The 20,287-nt window shown below is 38.8% G+C and overlaps 1 non-coding gene across 1 annotated transcript; it reads left to right on the top strand.

Annotated features, from left to right (window-relative positions):
• Window positions 1-19,526: 19,526 nt before the first annotated feature.
• Window positions 19,527-19,632, top strand: LOC145565717 (small nucleolar RNA R71). The gene has a single exon (XR_014095097.1). It is a non-coding gene; the product is annotated as a small nucleolar RNA R71 (small nucleolar RNA).
• Window positions 19,633-20,287: the final 655 nt, after the last annotated feature.

The following is a 20,287-nucleotide window of genomic DNA, read 5'->3' as shown; positions in this document are numbered from 1 at the left end:
CTTGGTATGATCATATCCTCCAATATATTACCCATGGCACATATCCTACAAATAATTCATCAAAAGACCAGTGTGCTTTGAGAACGCTCGCAGCCTAATATGAGATAGTAAACGGTCAATTATGCAAGAAGGGACCTAATGGTCAAAGCCTATTGTGTATAGACCAACCTGGATCCACACGCCTTATGGAGGATACTCACAAAAATGTTTGTGGGCCTCAAATAAACGGAAAAATGCTGGCTAAGATAATCTCACGACAAGGGTACTTTTGGTCCACAATGGAACATGATTGCATTCCATATGTGAAGAAATGTCCGGCGAAGTGTCAAATGTTCGCTAATTTACAACACCTTGCACCATCCGAACTATATAATCTCACTTCCCTTAGGCCCTTCTCGACTTAGGGAATTGACATAATTGGAGAAATCTCTCCAACAAGAATAGGAGGACAAAAGTACGTATTAGTAGCCATCTACTACTTTACCAAGTGGATCGAGGCCGGTTCTTACGTTAACATCACTTCTAAACATGTCGCATAGTTTCTCGAACGGAATATATTTTGTAGATATAATGCCACATGAACTAATTAGTGACCTGGGATCTCAATTCAAAGCGGAAGTTGAGACCCTCTTAGTTCGTTATAAAGTAAAACATCATCACTCGTCCCCATATCGACCCCAAATGAATGGAGCAGTAAAATCGGTAAATAAAAATATAATAGTCATCATTAAGAAAATGGCCGAAAATTACAAAGACTAGCAAACAAACTGCACTTCGCTCTATGGGGTTATAGAACATCCATACGAACATCAATAGGAGCAACTCCATACTTCTTAGTTTTCGGCATGGACGTAGTTCAACCAGTTGAACTGGAAATACCAACCCTACGCATCTTACTCGAAAGTAAGCTACCGGAAGTTGAATGGGTGTGAGACAGATATAAAGAGCTTTTATTTCTCGATGAACGACGAATAAAGAAGGTGACTTTGTATTAGAGGTTAGGGGTCCACCAACTAATCCAAGAATGTTCAAACCTAATTGAATAGGACCAGACCGTGTAATTGAAATTCTATCAGGAGGAGCCGTCCGATTAATGGATATTGGTGGTGATGAAATCCGTCAACTAATAAATATTTATCGACTTAAAAAATATTACATAAAAAATCCGGATAAACTCGTTCATTCATAATTCACAATCATGTCTCTTAGCATTCAAATAAAAGATTCTAAGTGTTATGAACTTTACCAAATCCCACTTTAAAATTCACAACACTTCAGGGGTAACCACAAAACGTGCCATTGAAAGTGTTCAGATTTTTTTGAACACTACACGAAAAACTCCTCACATTTGGGGGGGGGGGGTAATAATGATAAAAAAATAATACGCTCGTAGCACAAGTGTTGTGCGCAACTAAAAGGGTTACGCGCGGAAGTCGTGTGCATCCAAATGAGTTGCGCGCGACAACCACACTTAACCTTTGACGTTGCGCACGCCACCTGATGACGAACTGCGAACCCGAAATTTTTATGCTCGAATAAAATGACGATTTTTATTGGTGATAAAATAAGGGCATATCCAATTTTACATATACGCGAAAAGCGAAAATTAAACTTTGATTTAAATTATTAAAAAAAAGTTTGATCAATTTTTTCATTTAATTCCTACAAGTGGGATTAAAGAAAAAATATATAATAAAAAATAATCTTTTCCACACAAAGAACTACGCAGTACCTGATTTTGTAGTACGAGTACATAGGCAATTTTTTTTATCCGGTCATATAAGCAAAAGAGCTCTTTATTTTTTATTCCAAACATAATGTTATTCGAAAGAACATTGTAGAACTAGATAGTAAATAATAAAATAGAACAGGTAGTAATTACACTTTATTCAAAAGAAAAATTATTAATATTGTATAACACCCTAAGGTTGTACTATGTTCTTAATCGTCACAGTTAAAGGAGGAGTAGTTTCTTTCGCAGTGTTTTCGGCAACCTTAGAGCTTTCTCCTTTTCCCTTCCTTTTTAACCAAATATTGTTTTTCAATTTAGGAATAGGAGCCCTTTCAACCCTTTTTCCCTTGTCTTTGGAATTTGAAGGAGCCTTCTGACGAAAGGAAAGACTAGGTCACTGTCATGACTAATCTTCCTATGGCCAAACAAAATTTATACACAATCAACTTAGCCAAAATACTAGTATAATGGCAAGCAAAGAGGTCGAACCCATAGCTATGGAAGGTGAATCCTATAGTCGTGTATTAAGCTATCCCGAAGATTATAGAATTGTTTTGGTTAAGTAAGAACTAAACAACAAAATGATTCAAATATAGAAATCAATATCACAAACACTAGGGAATTTGGATCCACATGCACTCATAATAGACATGCTAATTAGATAGGAGATTGATCAATTGAACAATGCGAGGGAAAATAAATAATTGCAATAAAAAGGACTCGATAGGCTATTTCCTAGGCATCAAACTAGGGTCTCTACGAATGACTATCATACGAACATCACAAATCAAGTTCAATCGATAAATGTAGTTTCCAAATCAATGTGTTGTATCAATGAAAAATTACAATGCAATAATCTAGCTTGAGAATCAAAGTTAGCTACTCCTTAACAAATCAAACAAATGCAAAATTTCTATCAACCAACTTAATCACAATATCAAATCAATCAAAATCCCCCGATTAGCTATGATTTATCATTCATACATGTGTCACCACATCCCTAGCAAAGATCCACTCACTACACATTGTAGAAATGAAGAACAAAACTAAACAAGTCATCAAAATCATCATCAACATTGCAATCAAATTATCAAAAAATCAAATCAATCAATCTACTAGAAATTCAAAAAAATTGAGATTGGATTAAAGAGAAAGAAATTCTTAAAAAACTTTGATCAATCTCATTGCTTTTATAGCTCCTTTTGTCTCTTTTTCTCTAGTTTCAACCTTTATTTCTCTAGTTTGTTCATTCTTAGTTGTTTTCCCGTTTTCTTGCATTTTTTTAGTTTATTTTGCCTTTTCTCTTTTATTTGTTTGCTTTTCTTTGTTTACAAGAGAATGGTGGTGTCCAAGGCTCTCCATGGCTCTTCCTCAGGTCTTATGAAGCTAAAGATGCAAGCTTATCATTCCCTTTGTAGATCAAAAGTCAAGGTGTGCAAGCTCCAAGTCTTGAAGGTCGTACTCTCATGCTGTGCTAGCATCAAGAAGCGGTGTTGAACCCACCGTGGGGACGTTTAGAGAATGCCACCCTCAATGTTCATCAATAAGAGCGCACGGGTTATATCGACGGGCGCACGAGGGAGATCCCCTACTCCTAGGCGCGGGCACGCAAGACAGGAGCGCGGGAGCCCACCACCTGTGTGCGGGCGTGCAGCCCCTGTATCCTGTTCTGTACCCTCTTCTTCGCGGCCGCGCATTTTGGAATGAGGGCGCGCCTGTACGAGTCTTTTTAGGACGTCTAATTAATTTCTCCTTAGTTAGTTTTATTATATATAGATTTTTCTTCCTCTTTTAAGAAAGAGAATTAATTAGATTGTAACAGATTTTTGATCATTTTATGGGATTTTTAGAGAGAGAAAGTTTATGCTTAGAATTTTTGTTTTTAGATTCTAGAGAGAGAAACTTGATGATTTGATGATTGCTACACTTAATCTCCATTTGGGACTTTTTGTGAAAAACTAACTTTATACAAGTCATTTTTTGTGAAAAACTACCTTATTAAAAAAATGTTGTAATAAACTACCTTTTTAACAATAGATGTTGTAAGAAACTACCTTACAAATCAATTAATGTTGTAAAAAGTTACCTTTTGCTGAATTATTGCATTGAAAAAAAAGACATTTAATGACCCATTTGCAATCATTTTTTCTCCTTTTTCCACCCAATTTCTCCATATCCCCCTTATAACCCCTAATTCCCCTTCTCTTTCATTGTTATATTAAGCACATGGTAGCAAATTACAACATTTAATTTTTATAAGGTAGTTTCTTACAAAATTTTTTTATAAGGTAGTTTTTCACAAAAAATTATGTATATAAGGTAGTTTTTCACAAAAAGTCCTAAAAGCAACTAAAAATTATCCCTAAAGAAGCTAAATGAGTGTCATAAATGACACTCATCAAATTCCTCCAAGTTAGACTTTTGCTCGTCCTTAAGAAAAACAAAAGCAAGTAAGAATAGGATAAAATACTTATTCAAAAAAGGAAAAGGAAAGAAGAGGATAAGAATGTACACTAAGACTGACTTTTGTAGGAATCACGGTTGATTTTAGCTACAACAAGCCCTTTAAACCCTAAAGTCGCCAATAAGGACGAGTGAGGTCTAGTAAGGGTATCCAAAGTGTTTGACCTATAACTCTTAAAGGTAAAATTAGGCAAATCATAAAAAGGAAATTAAAATCAAAAAGGAAAAAGTAAAACCAAGAGCTTTTGAAATGTACTTTTACAAATGACCAAATACAAGTGAATAGACAACTTTCTAGACAATAAGGGTATGCACATTCCAAGATTTCCAAGGTTAATTGAAACATAAAATATGTTAAGCATAAAGAACTAATAAGACACAATTCACCTTCATCTCAAACTATCTTACCGCATTCTCCCTACTAGTTTCTAATCCACCTCTAGTGAGTATCTTAATGATTCCTCAAAGGAACCGGAAAAGAAGAGATTTTCAAGGCTACTCGAAATCTTGACTATGTAAACCGCTCCATAGGCTTTACTCACAGATCCCTTCACCGACTTGTGACTCAACCAAAAAGGTCAAAATGTCTTGAAAAGGGTTGTAATGTAAGGGGGGAAAAGGTGAAGGTAGGCTAAAATTTTAAATTTGGTGGTATACCTATATTGTGAAGTGAAGGGTGATCAATCCTCAACACCATAATCAAGCAATCACCAAACAAGAACACCAACACCCCCAAGCTTATTCAAAGCCAAAATCACAATCATATATACAAAAAGCGTAAGAACGCTTCCTCCCAAGCAAAAATGGAGCATTGTCCTCAATGCTTTAAATAGGAAAAAAATACACTTATATCAAAATATTTTTGAACTTTTTCATTTTTCTCATTTGTATCACTTTTGCCAAAGCATTTGCATGAGGTTTGCTTTTTCTCATTTTTTCACTTTATTGCATTGTCCTTGCCTCTTTTAACTATGGACGGCTTTTTCAACTTTGCATTTGTCTTTATTCACAAAATATTCACAATACAACCTTGCTTTCAACATGAGAATCTAATAACCAAACTCATGCACTATAATCTCCAACAATAATGATCAATTGCGTCACAAAAACCAAGAATGGAAACAAGAATGAAACAAAAGGCTTAAAAGCTAAAGATATGGCTTGAAAAAAATGTATATGGCTCAAATCGTTAGTAAGGAGGCAAATGTAAACCCAAAACAAAGAAATAAAATTTATCTTAGAAAAAGAAAAATTACCACCCCGAAAAGATGTCTTTGTCCTTCCTAAATGGTTTGGTCGTGATCTCGGGAGAAAAGAGTCAAGCTTTAGATAAGGCAAGCAATAGTCAAGGATACATGTGCCGCTCATGCAAAATGTGTAGAAGGCTAGAAAAGAATGAAACCTCACATGGTTGTAGCAATAACTCACTATTAGTTTCAAATTCACTATAGAAAGCAACACCTTCTTACCACAAACAAGTAGACTCCGGCTTGAAGGTCCCAAAAGTTCTAAACACATTATCTTAGCATACTCTATCCTAGAATCAACCAAGCATACTCTCAAACTGTGCACACCGTTACCATATAGGAAACCATTTATTCAAGAGTAAAAGTTCGAATGGTATTATGTCCAAATCATAAGCAAAACATCAAAAGAAACCAAAAATGATGCCTCAAGATAATTTTTTTTTCCTTTCATTTTTTTTTCTGCTTTTTGAAAAGAAGAAAAGAAAAAGGAAAAAAAAAAGAGAAGAGAAGGAAAAGGAAAGGAATAGAGAAAGAGAAGTACAAAGATGCATGCTAATCATATAAATCCCAATCGACAAACAAGTGGTCATTCAACAATAACATCACTAACCCCAAACACCCATATAGTATTAATAGCAAACATCCTCAAACCATTCAACTCATCCTAAACTATTCCTAACCTAAGAAACAATTAAAGAAAAGAAAAGAGGAAAATTAGAAAGATCTCACCGAGTTATCCAAGCTAAGCCACTATAAACGAGGAAAGGGAAAGTACCACCTCCATGGAGCTCCATAAAGCTTTAGCATGAACTTCAAAGCCAAGTGAGAATAGCACTAGTAGAAAATTTTAATTGGGCACCGAGTAAAGGCCACTGGTTTTTAAAAACCGTGGGGGAAAAAATGGGCAAGATTTAGTGTAATAGAAATGGCACCGGTTTAAACTAAACTTGCGCCAAATTAGGGAAATTCCACCGGTTTAAACTGGTGAGAATTTAAAAAAAAAAAACCCTTAATTCTTCTTCATATATAAACCAAACCCTAGCCTCTTCCTCTTCTCTTTCCTCTCTCCCCTCCCTCCTCTTCCTCCCTCTCTCTCTCCCCTCTTGTTCTCTGATCCTACTCTCTCTCGTTCTCCTTCTTATTCTTCTTTTCTTTCATCTTCTCCTTCTCTCCTCTTCTTTCCCCTTTTTCGACCACCACCGCCGCCGCCACTATCCATCGCCGCACTAACCATTGCCGCAATAACAACTCAAATTTAAGCAAATTTCGGGGGTTTTGGTGGAATTCGAGGTAAGTTCTCTTTTTTCTTTCTTTTATTTTGTTTTTTAAGATTTTTTTTTTATATATTTGATGGTGATGTATGGTTAAATTGTGGTGGTGGAGGGTGGTTTGTGTCCGGGATAAGGGTTAGGGTGGTGGTCCGTCTTGGTTTTAGGAGGGTTGTGGTGGGTAGGTCTAGGTCGATGTTAGGTTTAGGTGGGTTATAGTGGGTGGTTTGCTTTAGTATGTGTTAATTTTTCTATTTTTGTTAATTTTTCGGTTGTGATTTGCGGAGCCGGTGGTTTTAGGTGGGTGGTGGGGTGGTTTGCTTTGGTTTGGCCGAATTTGTTAGGGTTGGGGTTATAGATCTGGGCTCATTTGGGTTATAGGTTAGGGTTAGGTGGGTAGGGGTTCTGGTGAAGGTTGGGTAGTGGGTGATGGTACGGGTCTGGTGGTGAGGGGTGGTGGTGTGGGCTGGAGATAAATTCTAGTGAAAAAAGCAAAAGAAAAAAATTGTTTTTAATTTTTTGGGACACTAAGGGAATCGGTTAACCGGTGATAGTAACCACATATGGCACCAGTTAACTGGTGCTATTGTGCACTTTTCCCACTAAGTACCGGTTCAAAACTGGTGGGATAAGCCGGTTTTGAACCGGTGCAAAAATGTTATTTTCTACTAGTGTGAAAGAGAAAAGGAAACTATATACAAAGAAGAAGGTTAGTAACTTCAAAACAAAATAACAAAATAAAATTATACACTAATCTACAAAGTATTTGGATTATAGGGTTTGGATTCAAGGGAGCAAAATCATCATTACTCACATCATCATCATGAAGATACCACATCATCATCATCATCAATAGACACTCACCAAAACAAACAAGAGACACTCATAGAAAACATTGTTAAAACAACCTACAACACTCAACAACATCATCCAACAATCAAGCAAGGCAATCACAAAACATCAAGGCAATAAAAATCAAGAAAGTCCACAACAACAAATTTGGCCCACCGGCTCTTTCCCACAAAGAAAAGGTTCCCCCAAGCTAGATAAAAATGCATCTTAACATCCCATCAATTCAAAACAAAAGACCACGTCATAAAAGGGATAGAGGAAATAGCACAAAGAGGGGGAACTAGTGACCACTAGGCCCAGCATCATCATCATTGTCGTCCCTATCGTAGGAAAACCCAGATGGGGGACCATAAGGACCCCATCCCCCGGTATAGCCGGGTGGCCAACCATAATGGCCCCTAAAGTTATCTTGTTGTCAAGGGGCTAAAGGAGTGAATTGCTCGGGCAACTCAAGTGGAAGAGGATGGGTGGGGTCGACATAGGGGTAGTTGAGATCACCCCTATAGTCTCTCCCACCGGGCACACGGTAATCGTAGTTACCATGCTCATCCGGGAAAGAACGGGTCTCGATATTAGATCCTTGCAGACCCTGCCAATACGAAGATATTGGCATGCCATCACCCCCTTTAGATGGTACGGGAACGAGGTGGGGCGAAAAATATGGATAATTAACCGCGGGGGGTGATATCGCCACGGTTAACACTAGTGTCATACAATTGTTATTGAATGAACATACCTTGTTGCATTTCAGAGATGCCTCTCATTTGGTTTTAGATAGCCTCGAAATCTTGATCGTACATCCCCTCCATGCGTAGTTTCATGCCTTGCATTTGAGCACTCATGGCCTCCATGTTGGGCTTATAAAATTCATGTTGTTGTTGTTGTTGTTGTTGTCATTGATGTTGTTGTTCATCTTCAGGAACATCCTTCATCATATCATCACCTAGGAGTCGGTTGCTCAAGTGAGCGAACCATATGTTGGGAGCATGCTGGTGCAAGAAAGTCAAGGAGGGGTTAGGAAGGTAGTACCGATGCATGTTCCTTAACAACCAATCGAACACCTCATTATCATCATCCTTTTCTAGGAATTGCACTTGCTTAAGCTGTGAGACGTCGAGGTAGAGCACATTTGCCTCCCCCACCGAAGTACAAGAAGCTAGGTAGCGGCTTTACCCAAGCTTGGTAGCCAACTTAGTAATCATGATACCACAAGGAATCTCCCCCAATTTCTTTCCATGCATATCCACACAACTCATCATGAAGATATGCCCAAGGTTCAACCTCCCACGCTACTCCTCTCTAGTGGCCAACCATAGCACAACCAACTCGAGTTTTGACATGTTGCCCAAATCCTGCTTTGGGAAAACCGCATATCCCAAAAGCTGATGAAGAACTCGAAGACATGGTGTAGACAACTACTTTTTGTCTCCAGTCCCGATAGGAAATAAGATGATGTTACAAAAACCCATTCTTCATGCTAGATCAAAGTTGAAGTGTTTATGGACTATGAAATGCACTATGAAGTAAGTTAAAACCTATAATTGAGAAAAATTTATCTTATAGACTTTTCTGATTACTAATAAGGCCTAAAACGTGCTCATACATGTTTAAACTTAGTTAATAACGGAGCAAAATGCGTTAAATGCAATGATTTGATCCAATGGATCTTACATTGTTGAAAACCGAGCCAAAAAGATAAATCAACCATAACATTTCCATAAAAGAACTACATAAATGGATAGCCCTTTCAAAGAGCTTTCCAACTATATATTATAAGCCCAATTCCGAGTAAAAACGAAGAAGTTATGATCAAAACACTAAACCGGACCCTAAAACCGACATCCTTGCACTCCAACGGCCATATCTTTTGATCCATAACAGATTTTAACCTAATTCTAATAGCATTCGAATGTAGACATTCAGAGATTTCCAATGATATCTTACATTTCTTAATCCAACTTTGCAATCAAAAGTTATGGAATTTTAAAAACGCGTTTTTGTATAAGGTAAACCGCACGCACCAACTATGTTGCGCGCGCGCAACCCTGCTTGGTGCTCATGGCCTTGCCTCGTTCGCTTGCTCGATTGATCTCCGTGCTCCCGAGCATCCCTATCATTGGTGCACTTGAGGCGATGCTCGTGAGAGGGGCAGCTCCTTTATCTTCCAAGCATTTGAACACTTCGAGCCAAAGCATTGCTTTCAAGGTTCTCGTGCTTGCGGAGCTAGCTTAAATTGCATGTTTGGATTCCCGAACTTAGCTCCATCAACTTCCTTGAATGCGCTCGAGCTTCCTCCTTGATAATTAAACTCTGGGAAACTCAACACACCTACAAAACATGTCAAAGAAACGAAGAAGCGAGAAAGGATAACCGAGAAATGAATAAAATAGAAAGAAAACCATCAAAAGCACACATCGCTCTAAACTTACGCACAAACATGCAAAACAAGCATTATTATGCAAAACCACGACATAAAAGACTAAAAACGAGCATAAAACTACAAAGAAAACCTAGCCTAAGAGTACCATAAATGACACTCATCAAATTCCCCCAAGCCAAACCTTTGCTCGTCCTCGAGCAAAACAAAATCAAGCTTAAAGGAAAATGATGACATTATTTAGGCAAGCAAGAAACGAGAAAGACTAAAGGATAAGAGAATATACACTAACTCACTATCGTAGGAATCACGGTCAATTTTAGCAACAATTGACAAGCCATTTAAACCTCTAGATCGCTCTAGAGGACGAGTAGTGCTCTCGTAAGGGTTTCCTAAGAGATTAACCCATAACTCTTAAGTAAAAAGGGAGGCAAATCAATAAAAGGGAAAAAGAAAATTAAAACTTAAAAGGAAAAGAGGTGCTTATACAGTGGACTTTTGCACATGGCCAAAACACGAGAGGATATCAAACTTTCTAAAACAACAAAGGTAAGCACGTTCTAAGATATTGAGGGTTGATTGAAACACAAGACATGCTAAGTATAGAGAACTATCAAAACGCAATTCACTTTCATCTAAAAACAATTTTAGCACATTTTCCCAATTGGCTTCAAATCCTCTTTTAGCAAGCATCTCTATAGTTCCTCGAAGAAACCGGAAAAACAATATATTTGAGGTTTTTCTCGACATCTTGACCTTGCATCCTCTCTCTTTAGGCTTTAACTCATAATTCCCTCCCTCGGTATTTGACTCAACCACTAGGTCAAAAGGGCTTTCCCAATGGTTGTAACGTAAGGGCAAAAGGTTGAGGGTAGGCTTAAATTTTAGAATTTTGTGGTACATTTAAGTTATGAAGCAAAGATTGGCCAAATCTCAATACCAAAACCAAGTGGTCACCAAACAAAAACAAACTAATACCCCCAATATTATTCAAAGCCATAACCACAATCATATACACAAAAAGCGTAAAACGCTTCCCCCTAAGCTTGAACAAAGCATTGTCCTCAATATGTAAGATAGGAAGAAGTAATTACATCAAAATGTTTTTGAACTTTTTCATTTTTCACTTTTATATCAATTTTTTCCAAAGCTTTTTGTATTTGCTTTTCTATTTCTCATTTTTTAATTTGTCATTTTTCACTTTATTCATTGTCCTCGCCTCTTTTAACTATGGACGGCTTTTTAATTTATTCACTTGCCATTATTCATAATATATACAAAACACAAGCTTGCTCACAAATAAGAACTAATATTCAAACTCATATACCACAATCTCCAAGAACATGATCATTCGCACAAAAACCAAAATTGGAACAAAAAGAAACAAAAGGCTCAAAGTTCTAAAGATGTTGCTTGAGAAGAAGGGAAAAAGCTCAAATGGTTGGCGAGTAGGCAAATGTGAACCCAAGAACTTAAAATAAAGAAAATTAACCTTGAAAAAGAAAAATTACCACCCCGAAAAGATGTCTTTGTCCTCCCTAGGTGGTTCGGTCTCGTGTTTGAGAATTATGAGTCAAGATTCAAGATTAGGTCCGCAGTAGTCAAGGATCCATGCCGCTCATGCAAGTAATTGTAGAAGTCTTGAAAACTATGAAATCGCACAAGGATGTGGCAAAAACTCACTAAAAGCTTCAAATTCACCAAAGGGGAATAATTGCGAGTTTTCAAAAACAAAAGAATCTGGCTTCAAGGTCCCAATAGTTCTAAACGACTACCTTAGCATGTTCTATCCTAAAGTCAACCAAAGATACTCTCAAACCGTGCAAGCCATTGTTGTTAGGAAGAATGATAGCCAATGTGCAAGCCCAAGTGGTACTAAGTCCAAAGCAAAAGCAAAATTATGAAGAAAGAAAAGCAATGCCTCAAAAACATTTTATCTTTATTTACAAAACTTATTTTGTGATTTTTTTTTAATTTTTTTTTTAAGGAAAGAAAAGATTAAAATCAAAACATATGAAAGCAAAATACAAAAAGGAAAGTAGAAGAAAAGAGAAAAAGGAAACAAAAAGAAAAAGGAAAAACATAAGAAAATAAAAAAAAAATGAGGAGAAAGATATAAAATGAAAAATAGAAAAGCAAAGGAGAAGTAGAAATGCAACAAGGAAGTAAAGCAAGCACATAAGTCCCAATCGACAAACAAGTGAACATTAGACCACAACGCCAATGTTCCCAAACACACTAAGGTGTTAAAAAGCAAATATCCTCGAACCGTTCGACTTCTCCTAATCTAAACCTAAACAAAGCATCCAAGAAAAGAAAAATAAAGAGAGGAAGATTAGAAAGATCTCACCGGACGTCGAAGCTATGCTACATCAAACAAAGTGAAAGAGCACTTTAATGAAGCATCAATATCCAAAGCATAAGCGACGAAGCAAGGTGAGAAAGAAAATAAACTATATACAAAGAAAATTGTTAGTAACTTCAATACAAAAGAAAAGAAAAATAGAAAAGAGAAAATGTATGCAAATAATGAAAAAGAAATACATGATAGCATCAGGAATACGGTCAAGGAATGAAATCAGGAAACGGAATCATTAGATAGAAGCAGAGTCAGGAAACAAGATATCAAACAATCATCATCAGGAAACATAATCATAAAGTAGCGGAGATACACAGCAGACAGCGATCAGCGAAACAAACAACAATACCAAGAACTAGACAGAGAAATCAGCAGAAGTACGTCATCATCATCATCAGAGAAGCAAGAGATATATACAGTGATCAATACCGAAAGCAAAAGAGACCAAGAGTGAGAACTCAAAACCTGAAAATGAACTACCCCCCAAACTCAAAACCTAATAACATATAGGCGAAAGAGAAAATCATATAAAGCACATAAGAAAGGGGGGTAACGCACGATAGTCTCACTCCGCACTATGGTAAAGGGTAGAGTGAGAACTCCCTGCACCAGTATCTAAGACATGAACCGAGTTAGCCATTTCACTCACCTCTATGGGAGGTTTTCCCCTTAACCTCCCCTCCCTCCTAGCACGGTCTAATGTGAAGAAATGAGACCAATCATCCAAAATCAGATCTCCCGATAATCCCCACCTACCAAAAGTCTCGGGGTTCGGGAAAGGCATAGGGTTCGCGGGATCATAAGTATAATCGCAACCACCGGGCCGCTTATAGTCGTAAGTGGCCAGGGTGGTGCCAATAATAGCAGTAGGATGGATATGAGAACCCTCCCAATAGGGATAACAAGGTCTAGGTCCGATGGATAGGTCAAAGGGTTCCCATTGAGGGATAGGTCCTTGTTGGACCGGGAGGTATGGGTACTTCAAGTAAGGTTCAATCTCTCCCTTCCTCACATGGTAGTCATACAATTGATTAGCATGGAAATCATAGCCAAGAGAAGAACCCCGCCCCAAAGGCATGGAAAACAAGACATTAGTGATGGAATCTAACTTGTCATGAATAGTGGATAAATTAAATGTAAAAGAAAAGGTAGAAGGAGGGATAGGAGTACCTCCCCGTTCAACCGGGGGGTAAAGCTTGGAAATCCGTCGAGAGAGCATCATTGGAGGCGGTTCTTGTATGATTAGTCTACTTTCGAAGAGAAGGGTCAATGTTGCATCTTGGAGGTCTCCAAGTCAAAGAATATGTCTTTGTCCTACGGTTTGTAGCCTCCTTGCTCGGAATCAAGAACCAATCCTTCACTCGGGACACCTTCCATATAAAAACATTATGCTTCTTGCTACGATCAAGGAATTTTTGGTTTACAAGGGCATAAACATTGAGGAAATGAGAAGGTGTCCTTTCCCGAGGGTCGACTATCGGAGGGAGATCGCAAAGCAAATCTTTATATGAGTCATTGAGGCAAAGAGCGAGGATAGAGATCATGCCTCCAATTTGGATGCTCCCCGAAAGCGAAACACCATCTCGGATGTCTAGAAATCGGTTGATCAAATGTTGAGTGAAATCTAAAAGCTTGATCTCATGCGACTCTTGGTCGGCAATCCATAGCCAACAAAGTTCCTCACGGGAAATAGCTCCCAAAGAGTCTTTAGAACATAGGGCATAGGTGAGAATACGATTAAAGTATCTCATAGCCGGATGAACGATTGATGCGGACTTGGAAGTTTGAGGCTCATATTTCCCTTCATCAAAGATACGCTGCCACCACTTGAGTTCATCATACCCATGGTCGCTAGTCATGTTACCATTGGCCGGATAGACAAGATGGTCTTCATCGACGGCCCAAGGAAACCGAAAGTAGGAATAAAGTTGTGAGTCCTTGCTAAGTTGTTAGTCATGTCATCATCAATTCCTCTTGGCAAGTTGCTTGAACCTATCCCAATGCATCTCTTTGGAGAATTCAATGCCATACGTTTCTACCACCTCCGGAGGAGGTGGAACAACATACCGAGTTTTGCTTGAACTTGATCTAGCACGCTTCTTATGATGGATAGGGGCCATCTCATTGAAGCTTTTAATCACTTGGAAATTACACTAATGAAGAATATAGACCAAATAGAACACCTAAAGACAAGTTCTAAGCACCAAAACATAACCCCAAAAGTCGAATTTTAGTCCAAATTTTCGAATTTGAATTCGAAAATTTCTGATTTTTTTTTTTTTGAAAAGATTTGATTATGGTTTAATTTAATTTGTGAAGAAATGATATTAAGAATGTGTATTTGTGTGAATTTGCAAAGGCATGGAAAGGTTTGAAAAGATAAGAATGAATGGTAGAATGAGGGGAAAGTCGGAGAGAGAGAAAGGGATTGAATAAGGTGGGTTTTGGGAGGAAAAGGGCACAAAAAAGAGGGGGAGAGCTGCTGTGGCTGGTGCGTGCGCGCACCTGGGTTGGTGCTTGCGCACCAGCTACGTCAGGGGGGGTTATTTTTGCTCGAAACTCTTACCTACCTGGTGCGTGCGCACCCGATAGGGCCTTGGGGGCTGAAATTATCCTTGAAACGCACCCAACGCACCCAAAATCTCTGACCCCTGTGGTGCGCGCGCGCAGGTAGGGTGTTGCGTGCGCACCGAGGGGGAATGGGGGTTCAAAAATTTTCCGATTTTCTTTAAAATGGGTTAAAATTTCTGACCCTGTTGGTGCGTGCGCGCAACCCATGATGCGTGCGTACCAAATAAAGGCTAGGGGGACAAATTTTTGCCCTTAAACATGCTCTCGTGCTTGCACTCTCATCGGCGCTAATGAGCGTCATGATCGATTGCTTAAAAATTACACAAAAATAGTTCAAAAATCACTCGAAATGAATAGAAAATGAATGAATAATGCAAACACGAGAGCATATAACCCCAACAAACTTCTTCACCTAAGATTAACCAAACCTCATGAAACCTTAAATTAATACCGAATTTGTTGGAAATTTTCATCGATCCAATCTTAAGGTACCTAAATCAAGAAAATACAGAAAAATAAGAAAAGTTCTCAAAAATAAAAGAATTATAGAGAATTGAAAAATCAAAAGGATAGGGTTAGAAAACCGGGTTGCCTCCCTATTAAGGTAGTTGTCGGAGAAGCAATATGTGAATAAGGCCAACAAAAGCACCATCGAAATACTTCTTGAGTCGATGGCCATTGACCTTAAACGGAGATGGAATGATTTGCCATAAACTAGGCGGTATGGAGTGGTACCTATAGGTGTCTTGAAAGCCGTTCTATAAGCCCAAAGAGCATCATCCAATTTGTCCGACCAATCCTTCCTATTTCTTACAACCGTCTTTTCAAGGATTAAATTGATTTGACGATTGGAAACCTCAACTTGGCCACTTGTTTGAGGATGATATGGAAGGCCAAATCGTTGATGAACTCCATGCTTTCACAACATCTTTTGAAAGGCATTGTGAATAAAATGAGAACCATCATCACTTATCACCGCCTTTGGTACACCAAACCTTGGAAAAATGACCTTCTTGAACAACTTCATTACCACGTTGTGGTCATTAGTTGGGGAAGCAATGGCCTCAACCCATTTAGACACGTAATCCACCGTCACAAGGATATATTGATTTCCAAAAGATGAGGGAAATGGTCCCATAAAATTAATTCCCCACACATCAAACACTTCCAACTCAAGTATGGGTTGTTGAGGCATCTCATTTCACTTGGAGATATTCCCAACTCGTTGACAACAGTCGCATGTCTTAACAAAACCCCGTGAATCCTTAAAGAGATGTGGCTACCATAAACTGCTTTGAAGAATCTTATAGCAGTTTTAGAAACACCCACATGGCCACCACTCGGATCCGAGTGGCACATATTCAAAACAATAGGCACCTCTTCATTCGGAACACAACGCCTAAGTAAGACATCGACTCCTTGCTTGTACAAGATAGGATCATCCCACACATAGTGTCTTGCCTCTCTCTTGAGCTTCTTTCATTTATTCTTATAAAAGGAAGGTGGAAACTCCCCACATGCAAGAAATTTCACTAATTCAGCGAACCTGGGAGCTCCTTTGCCTCAATAGCATATAAGAAGTCATCAAGCATCCTATCCTCAATTGGAGAACCATCATCATGAATTTGAGAATCCTCTAGGCGAGAAAGATGGTCCGCCACAAAATTTTCCGCTCCTCTCTTATCCCTAATCTCAATATCAAAAGTTTGAAGCTCGAGCACCCAACGGATCAACCTAGGCTTGGATTCTTTCTTGGAAAAAAAGTACTTGAGAGCCGCATGATCCGTGAAGACAATGGTGTTGGAACCCAACAAATAACAACGGAACTTGTCAAAAGCATGAATAATAGCCAAAAACTCCTTTTCCATTGTGGTGTACTTCCTTTGAGCACCATTTAGAGTCTTGGACATATAATAGGTCACATGTAGCTTCTTTTCCACTCTTTGACCCAAGATACCTCCAATTGCCGAATCACTCGCATTGCACATCAACTCAAAAGGTAAATCCCAACTTGGGGCTTGAACAATAGGAGTAGAGATTAGAGCCTTCTTCAACTTATTGAATGCCTCCAAACACTTATCATCAAATACAAACTCGGCATCCTTTTGAAGAAGAACATTGAGGGGCTTTGCAATGAGCAAGAAATCCTTGATGAACCTTATATAAACCCGGCATGTCCTAAGAAAGATCTCACTCCTTTCACATTGATCGGAGGTGGAAGCTTTTCAATAACCTCAAGTTTTGCTTTGTCCACCTCTATTCCCTTGTGAGAAATCTTGTGGCCAAGGACTATGCCTTCCTCCACCATGAAATGACACTTCTCCCAATTCAAAACCAAGTTAACCTTCTCATACCTTGCTAAACATTTCTCAAGGTTTTCAAGGCATGCCTCAAATGAAACACCTCCTACGGAGAAATCATCCATAAACACTTCCATCCTCTCCAAATATACTCATCATGCATCTTTGAAATGTTGCGAGAGCATTACAAAGGCCAAACGACATTCTCCTATAAGCAAATGTTCCATAGGGACAAGTGAAGGTCGTTTTCTCTTGGTCATCCGGGTAGATAGGGATTTGGAAAAATCCCGAATAACCATCAAGAAAACAATAGAACTTGTGCCTCGTTAGTCTCTCAAGCATTTGATCAATGAAAGGAAGGGGGAATTGATCTTTCTTGGTGGATGTGTTTAGACGTCTATAGTCTATACACATCCTCCATCCCATGACCGTCCTCGTCGGAATGAGCTCACCTCTCTCATTCTCGATGACGGTCATGCCTCCCTTCTTTGGGACAACATGAACGGGGGAGACCCACTTAGAACTCGAGATGGGGAATATAATCCCCGCATCCAAAAGTTTGGTGATCTCCTTCTTCACTTCCTCTCCAATTTGGGGATGTAGCTTTTGTTGTCTCTCAATAGAATGTAGAGCCCCCTCCTCAAGGGTTATGTGATGTGTACATAAAGCGGGGCTTATACCTTTGAGGTCATCAATGGTATAACCCAAAGCACCTTGGTGCTTTCTCAAAAACATCACACAACTCTTGAGCTTGGCGCTCACTCAAAGAAGAGCTAACAATCACGGTGTAGGTGGAGTTGGGTCCCAAGAATTCATACCAAGGTGTGATGAAAGAGGTTTGAGCTCAACCATTGGCACACCTTTACCTTCCTTTGATGTAGCCACTTGCAATGCTTCTTGGCTAGAAATGCTCATACACATTTGCTCTTCAACATTCTCAAGGCTTCCATTAAGAACATCTTCATACAAAGCCATCTCCTTGCTAGGAGTACCTATCTTTTCCTTATTCAAGAAAACATTCTCAAGAGCATCATTAGAAGTGAGAAATTGCACATGCATGGAAGACACAACATGATAAAGAGAATCAATCAACATGCAATTTTCTAAAGAAGAACTTGGATACTTCATACTATCATCCAAGTCAAATTCTATCACCTCCTCCCCTGCTTTTAGTGAAATTTTAGCACTTTTCACATCTATCATAGCACCCGAAGTAGCAAGGAATGGTCTCCCTAGAATGATAGGAATATTAGCATCTTCGTCCATCTCAAGAACCACAAATCCACCGGAATAACAAATTTCCCAACCCTCAAAGAGAAATCCTCTACCTTACCCTTAGGAAACTTAATTGACCTATCGGCCAATTGCAAAGTGATGTTAGTAGGTAAGAGTTCCCCTACCTCAAGTCTTTGGTATACAACTTTGTCACTTACGGCCATGATAATTTCTTGTCACTTACGGCCATGTAAGTGCTCAACAACTTTGTTTGATTTTAAATGATTTCTTCCAAATTGGTTCTATGAGAAGAAGAAGAGGATTGAACATAGGAATTATCATTTTGGGTCTTTGGAGCAAAACCGGGGGAGGGACCCCTTTGAGAGTTATTTTGATTGTTCCAATTACCTCTACCTTGATTATGGTTTCCATAACCTTGGTTATGATGACCATAATTTTGGTTATGATTTTGGCTACTATAACCTTGGTCGTTATAGTTACTTTGGGAATTTTGGTTCCCATGGTTCCTATTACCACCACCTTGGTTGTAGTTGTCAAAATTGTCATGGTTGTTGTAATTCCTACTCCATTGACCTCTTTGATTCTCAAACCTAGAATCATTATTGTTTGACACATAGTCCACATGCTCATTCACATTTCCATCTTGATCATCACAAACATCTATACATGCATGAGGGCAATTAGAAACATCATGATCATACAATCCACAATCATCACAAAACGAGCATCCACTAGGCATGTTATTAGAAGAGGGAGGGGGTTGAGAATTAGAAGAAATACCTCTCCCCTTAGATTGGGAGGGAAGACTTGAAACTTGGTAGGTAGCGTTTTCCAACTTCGCCTTGATAGCAGACATCTCCTTCCCTAAGTTTGTCATTTGTGAGGATAGATTGTTGATTGCATTTAGATGATCAACTGAGTACACTGAAGAGCTACTCTTGCTAGTTGACTCACTTTCTCCATCTTGCCAATCTTTATAGTACCTCACTACGTCTTCAATTATGTCTACCACTTCCTCTTCCATTTTGTTCATGATAGGACCTCCGGCTCCTCCATCTAAACATGATTTTCCTTGAGGACTAAGGCCTCCATAGAAAATTCGAATAATTTGGTAAGTAGGAATTCCGTGGTGAGGACATTCTCTTTGATATTCTTTGTATCTCTCCCATGCTTCATAGAGACTCTCACTAGGCTTTTGCTTGAAACCTTGAATCAAAGCTCTAGCCTCCGTCGTTTTCTTTGGTGGATAGAAACGGGATAGAAACTCCTTGGTCACTTCGTCCCATGTCCTTAGAGAATTCGGCTTAACCTCCTTGTCTAGCCATTCCAAGGCATGCCCTATAAGGGAAAAGGGGAAAAGCTTGAGGCGCATGAATTCTTGGGAAATTCCATTCACCTTGATAGTATTGTAATATTTTTCAAACTCCTTGAGATGATTTAGCGGGTGTTCATGCTTGGCCCCACTAAATTGTCGCCTCTCTATCAAAGTGATCATTGTCGGCCTTATTTCAAATTCATTTGCCGGTGTTGTAGGTGGAGCTCCCACTCTCAAATCTATATGCACCGGGAATCCCCAATTCTTTCAACGCCACCCTTGGATTTTCTTCCATTCTTGCTTGTTCCTCTTATTGTGGTTCTTCTTCACTTGAAGTTCTAGGGCTCAAAGATCATCTAGCAACCCTTAACCTTGCAATAGTTCTCTCAATTTCCGGATCAAATGGCACTAGTGAACGACCACGTGCTCTATGCATACAATCTCAAAAGAAATGATTAGTAGCGCGGCTACAAGTGTAGCCTAAAAGAAAATTTTTTGTATTTTCAATTAAAGATGAAATTGACTCAACAAATATAACAAAGCACCAATATCACTCCCCGGCAACAG

Source organism: Chenopodium album, chromosome 10 (assembly GCF_948465745.1).
Source record: "Chenopodium album chromosome 10, dcCheAlbu1.1, whole genome shotgun sequence".
Taxonomy (NCBI): domain Eukaryota; kingdom Viridiplantae; phylum Streptophyta; class Magnoliopsida; order Caryophyllales; family Amaranthaceae; genus Chenopodium; species Chenopodium album.
Note: the sequence above shows the minus strand (reverse complement) of the source record. Positions and strands in the feature narration are given on the sequence as shown.